Here is a 6,917-nt window from a genome sequence, read left to right as displayed (position 1 = left end):
CTTTTGTCCCTCCATCAAGATCCCATTTCTCCTGGACTTCCTCCCTACTCCACCTTCCAAACAGCCCTTCATTCCTGCTCATCCCTCAGTATCCCCTCCATTCCCTCTCTCCCACTGGTTGAGCCCTTCCCATACAGTCCTCCTTTCACATTCATGACCCATTACCCTCCACCATCATCACTACCATCATCATCACCATCATCATCGTCGTTGTCGTCATCATCATCATCATCATCATCATCTCAGGTCTATGCCACATAAAGGTGTGAGAAGACATGATGCTTGGCTTTTAGGTTTGGTTTATTTCATGTAATTTGATGATCTTCAGTTCTACCAATGTTCCTGCAAATGACACAGTTTCACTAATCTTTATAGCTGAATTCATATCCCATGGACTATTAGGTGTGTATGTGTCTTTATCATCACTTGTGGGTCAATTCAGTTGATTCCACAGTTTTGTTATTATGAACAGAGCTGCCATTAATATGGACACGCAGTTATTTATGTATTTATTTACTCTGCTGCAGATATATGCCCAAATGGTAAATTGGGGATATGAGATAGATTTTAGTTTGAGAAACCTCCACACTGACTTGTACGGTGTTTGTGCTAGTTTGAGTTGCCACCAGGAGTACATGAGGGCTCCTTTTCATCCCTCCACCCACACTTCCTTAGCAACATTTTTTTATTGTCCATATTTCTTAGTTAATCACTTAGGCAGTGTGTAATTTGTCCCCAATCTCCTTTCTTCACCTTGGCACTTTCCTACACATTCCAACACACCCTCTGAAGTAGTCTCATGCAATTACTGGAGGCCATCCCTAAACATGCCATGAATTCTTACAGTTCTCAAGACTCAGTGTGGTTTTCTCTCTACCTAGGAATGCCTGCCCATGCCTTCCCATGCTTCTAGGTACAGCTTAAACATTGCCATCTCTACAGATCTTCTTTTTTTGGTTTCTTCTTCATCATTTTGTTCTCAGACCAGAGGGGCTCCTGAGCCTGATTCTGCACCACAATCAACTAACACATGTTGAAACAGAAGTCATACTTGGACCTTTTCTCAATCATCTTGAAATAAGGATACTGGGTCTCACTGGTTCCATTGTGGCAATGTGGTGGGTGCTAGGGAACTGGATCTAACTGATACTATCTTGGCTTCTTGGTGGATGAAGTTGAGTTCCACTCCCAGACGCAGGGGTGGGGAATCCCACATTAAATTACTGGTCCTGCCAAATCTGTACCATGAACTCACCAGACTTTTTTTTTTTTGCCAGTCCTGGGTCTTTAACTCAAGGCCTGGGCACTGTCCTTGGACTTTCTCAAATCTAATGCACTCTACCACTTGAGCCACAGCATCACTTTGGGCTTTTTCTTTCGATGTGGTACTGAGAAATTGAGCCTAAGGCTTCTTGCATGCTGGGCAAACACTCATTAGGCCACATGCAGCTCTTTCTTTACTGCCCTCATGGCTCAGTTTTCTAACAGTATTAAGTATATTTGAGACTGCAAGTTCGGGGGTATATGTGTCCACACACATTTGCTGGCCTTCAAATACAGACTCCGGACCCTGAAATACAGATATTGGATCTAAGTAACACCATCTTGTCCTCATTGCCATTTTGGCAATCTTAATAGATGCTAAGGAATTTTCACCCATTTCCAAGAGCTCTAGAGGTGATGTAGGACTTTCTTTGATCCACAGTTGCATGGTGGGTTGTTAAAGCAATATAGAGGTCCTATTCTTTGAATTGCGGGTATATCATGAGTTGTTTAGTTCCGGAAAAGTTTTGCTCCAGGGAATACTTGCTCTTGGTTGTCTCTGATTGTTTCCTCTGGGTAGCTTGCTTCAGTAGAACAAGCTTTGTGAGTCCCCGTACCATGTGACATGTGCCTTGAAGAGTTTTTTGCCCAGATAATCTTTGTAAGAACTGCATTCAAGGATGTGGGTTCTTTAGGATGCTAGTCTGCCTGCAGTCGCCAGCTTTCTAATAAAGACTCTCCATTCCACCATTCAAAATGTGACTTCTCGGTATCTCGTGGTTGAATTCCCATATAAGAACCTCAGCTCGGGTCCGTCACCTCCGTGCCCCACGGTTATTGTGAGGACCAGTCGCAGGCCTTCGCGGTGTGGTTTGATGGTGAAGTTCAGTTTGGGTTGTTTTGACAAGTCATGGAGAGTGATTTTTATCCTCGTTCCTACGTAGGTCACAAAGGCACGTTCAGTCATGAATTCCAGGAGTTTGAGTTCTGGCCTGACAGAAAATTGAGATACGCAGTTACAAAACTGATGTCATGATCAGAAAAGAGGCTTATGTTCCTAAAAGCACTGATGACAGTGAAACTGACAAAGAGGGGGTGCTTTGTGGCCTCCCTCTGACCAGGTAGACCGGCATGAGCTGGAAATCGTCATTGGAGATGAACACATTTCTTTCACAACATCAAAACTTGTTTCTCTAATTGATGTCAATCAATCCAAAGATCCAAAAGGCTTACAGGTATTTTACTATCTTGTTCAGGATCTGAAGTGCTTGGTCTTCAGTCTTACTGGGTTACACTTTAAGAGTAAACCAATCTAGACTGAATATTGGTTGTGGATCTGGTGTGTGTAGATAGGAGCTGGGAGGAGGGAGTAGTTCTTTTTAATTTCCATTATCAGGAAATTTTGTGTATATTGGGCATTTTTTATAGAGTATAAATGTTTGTCTTTAATAAATACATGATTAAATTTTTTTTTAAAAAAAGAACCTCAGGTCAGGGTATCTAAACATAAGCCCTGTGCATCTGTCACTGAACTTCTCAATTTTTTTTTTTTTTTTTGCCAGTCCTGGGCTTGAGCTCAGGGCCTGAGCACTGTCCTTGGATCTTCTCAAGGCTAGAGCTCTACCACTTGAGCCTCAGCCCCACTTCCGGCTTTTTTTCTATGTATGTGGTACTGAGGAATCAAGAACCCGGGTCTTCATGCATGCTAGGCAAGCACTTTAACCACTAGGCCAAACTCCCGGCCCCACTTCTCAATTTTTTTAATCCTTCTTCTCATGTCCACTGGTCCCTTTCCTCTTTCCAAATCGTCTCTTGTTTTAAAACCTAGATTTCATCTTTGAGCAAAACTGTGATCCTTGTCTTATTATCTACAAAAGGCATGATTCATTCTTCTAAATGACTCAGGAATGCTCCATTATATAGCTATAACACATTTATTTTGATTGATTCATTTGAGGCTAATGCCATATCTTGGCTAGTGTGAATAACGGTGTATCAAACATGGGTATACAGATATCTCTAATATATCCAGACTATGTTTTATATGTTTTGTAATATATGATTCTTTATGTGTATATAGATATGTGTATTCTGTATGTCTATACTGTATACACTGTTTGTATGCACATAAACTAACTTTGTATAATATGCTTCAGGTATCTTTCCAGGAATAGTGCTACAGGATCATGTTAGAGATAGGTCTATTTTTATTTATTTATTTTTTTGAGGAAACCCATAATGATGTTCATAGTGGCTGTAGTAATTTATATACCTATCAACACTGAATAAAGGCCCCAGACCCCACCAACAGTTGGTTTTGTTTGTTTCTTTGTTTGATGAAGGACATTCTGACTGGGGTGAGATGGAATTTTTTTCTTTCTTTCTTTTTTTTTTGATAGTGGAGCTGAAACTCTGGGCCTGGGTACTATCCCTGAGCTCTTCAGGTCAAGGCTACCGTACTACTGCTGGAGCCACAGCCCCGCTTCCCCTTTTCTAGAGGTTAATTGGAAATGAGTCTCATGGTTTTTAGTGCCTGGGCTGGCTTTGAACCTCTATCCTCAGATCTCAGTCTCCTGAGTAGCTAGGATTATAGGCGTGAGCTACCATGCCCAGTGAGATGGACTCTTGGTGCAATTTTAATTTGCACTTTCCTGATAGCTAAAGATGTTGAGAATTTTCCACATATGGATTGACCATGACTACTTCTTTTGTGAACCATTGTTTAGTTCGTTTGCCTTACGTATTTGCTGTTTGTATGATTATTTATTTGCTTACTGAGGTTTGAGCCATAGTACCATTTCCAGCTTTTTCTGAATATGTGGTACTGAGGAATCAAACCGATGGCTTCATGCATGCTAGGCAGCCACTCTACAACTAGGGTGTGTGTGTGTATGTGTGTGTGTGTGTGCTAGTTACTATGGCTTTTGTAATATAATTTGAAATTAAGTATTCTGATATCTCCAGTATTATTCTTCTTGCTAAGGATTTCATTGACTCTTCCAGATCTTTTGTCTTTCTTATGAATTTTAGGATTGTTTTAGTTCTGTGAAAATGTCACTGGAATTTTGATGGAGATTGCAATGAATATGTAAGTGGCATTTGGTAAGATGGCCATTTTCACAACATTGATTTTGCTGATCCATGAATGTGGCCGTCTTTCACATCCCAGTGCCTTCGTTATGGTTTTTTTTTTTATAGTTCCCATTGTAGAGGTCTTTCACTTCCTAGTTGATTCCTAGTTTTTATTTTTATTTTTTGGTTTTTTTTTTTTTTGCAAGTCCTGGGCTTGGGCTCAGGGCCTGAGCACTATCCTTGGACTTTCTCAAGCCTAGAGCTCTACTGCTTGATCCACAGCACCTCTTCTGGCTTTTTCTATGTATGTGGTACTGGGGAATTGAAACCGGGTCTTTTTGCATGCTAGGCAAGCACTCTACCACTAGGCCAAACTCCTGGCCTTTATTTGTTTTTGTTTGTTGAGGCTATTAAAAATGGGATTCTTTTTCTGATTTCTTTCTCAACCTGTTACTTATTGGCATATAGGAATGGTAATTATTTTTGTATGCTGATATTGTATCCTTCTACTCTAATGACACTGATGATGAGATCTATGAGTTTTCTGGTGAAATTTTTAAGATCTTTTAAATATAGGATCATGACTTCTGCAAATACGGATGAGTTGACTTATTTTTCTGTTTCTATCCTTTTTATTTCATTTTCTTGCCTTATTGTTATGGCTTAGACCTCAAACTCTATACCTGAGTAAGAGTGGAGAGGGTGAACACCCTTATTATTCCCCGGTTTTAGATAAAATTCTTTTAGATTTTTTTTCCCATTCAGTATATTATTAGCCATAGATTTGTCATTTAAAAAAAAAGCCTTTAGCTGGGCAAGGTGGCGCACGCCTTTAATCTTAGATATTCAGGAGGCTGAGATATGAGGATTGTGGTTCAAAGCCAGCCCAAGCACTAAATACCATGAGACTCTTATCTCCAATTAACCACTAGAAAATTGGAAGTGGAGCTGAGGTTCAAGGGATAGGGCAGTAGCCTTGAGCTGAATAGCTCAGGGATAGTGCCCAGGCCCAGAGTCCAAGCCCCCACAACTGACCTAAAAAAGAAAATGAAAGCCTTTATTATACAGAAGAATGATTCTTATATCACTACTTTTTCTGTTTTTGTTCTTGTTTTGTCATGAAAGGATATTGAATTTTGTCCACGTCTTTTTCTGCATCAGTTAAGATAACCATGTGATTTTTGTCCTTGATTCTATTTATGTGCTGTGATAACCACAGTCAGTTTTGATATCAGAGTGATATTAGCTTTGTAGAATGTATTTGGAAGCTTCCTTTTACTTTCTTTTTCATGGAACAATTTAAGGATCTTAATGTTAATACTTCTCTTAAGGTTTGGTAGAATTCAGTTGTTTACTTTGAGATTTAAATGCATTTTAAATTCACCGACTTACTTGACTAACTCAGTCCACTGGATCACTGTGCTATTAAAGGATAGAGATGTAGTATGGTCTATAAGTAAGATGGCACCAGAGGCACCCGCCCCCCCCCCCCCCACACCCTACATCTTCACTTACACAGCTGTCCTCTCCTCAGCTCAGCTCTCTAAATGAGCTCTTTAAAGTTGCTTTTAATCATCACCTTATTATTGAATTCAGAACTCAAACAAAATTATGTCAGTGAAAGGCACATCAGGTCAGTACAAGAAGATTAGATGTCTAAATTAAAACAACAGTGGGAGTAGGAGGCTTTAAGATCAACATTTAATCATCTGAGTCACACTCATGGGCTTTGCCTCTCTGCTTAGAAAAACAGTCCTATCAGAGTTGCCCTCAAATAACTGTTCATGACACAGCTAGAGAGAGTTGCATAAACAGCAACAGCATCTAAGAAAGATCTTCTTGCCCTCAGGCTTCAGTTGAAGGCTGAATTTCTGCTGCTCTCAAGAATAATCTTTACTTTTTTGCTCATAGGTAAATATTTTTTTCCCAAGGTCCTGTTCTGTTTCTTAAATGCTTTTTGTTCTGAACAACAACAAAAAAGCAAGTAGAAGTTACCAGGCACCAGTGACTTACACCTGTAATCTTAGCTACTCAAGAGGCTGAGATCTGAGGATCACAGTTGGAACCTAGATTCAGCAAGAATGTCTATGAGACTCTTATCTCCAATTAACTATCAGAAAACCAGAAGTGTAACTGTGGCTCAAGTGACAGAGCAGCAGCCTTGGGAAAAAAAAGCTCAGGAACAGCATTCAGGCCCTGAGTTCCAGCCCCAAGATTGGCACACACACACAAAAGATTTGTGAAAAATTCTTCTACTAAAATCCTTGCCAAGTGTCAAGAACCAAGAAATAGACTCTCAGGAATGCAGGACTCTTTTCAGTACACTTCTTCTCATATAGAAGTATTTGGACCTGCAAAGAGGGCCAGGCCCTGATGTCTCTTGCTTATAACCTAAGCTACTCAGGAGGCTGAGACCTGAAGGACTAAAGTTGAAAGCCAGGTTGAGAGAAAAGTCTGCAAGACTCCATCTCCAATTAATCAACCAAAATCTGGGCTTGGAGGCATGGTTCAAGTTGTAAAACACCAGCCTTGAGCAAGCAAACTGAGTGTGAGACCCAGAAACCATGGTACTGGCAGTAAAA

At 40.3% G+C, this 6,917-nt stretch overlaps 1 pseudogene; it reads left to right on the top strand.

Moving 5' to 3' along the window:
• Window positions 1–2,173: 2,173 nt before the first annotated feature.
• On the top strand, window positions 2,174–2,579 carry LOC150048492 (protein mago nashi homolog pseudogene; annotated as a pseudogene).
• The last annotated feature ends 4,338 nt before the right edge of the window (window positions 2,580–6,917 follow it).

The sequence above is a fragment of the Megascapheus bottae genome, chromosome 22 (genome assembly GCF_031878675.1).
Source record: "Megascapheus bottae isolate mThoBot1 chromosome 22, mThoBot2.hap1, whole genome shotgun sequence".
NCBI classification, from domain to species: domain Eukaryota; kingdom Metazoa; phylum Chordata; class Mammalia; order Rodentia; family Geomyidae; genus Megascapheus; species Megascapheus bottae.
This window is presented reverse-complemented; position numbering and strand designations above follow the sequence as displayed.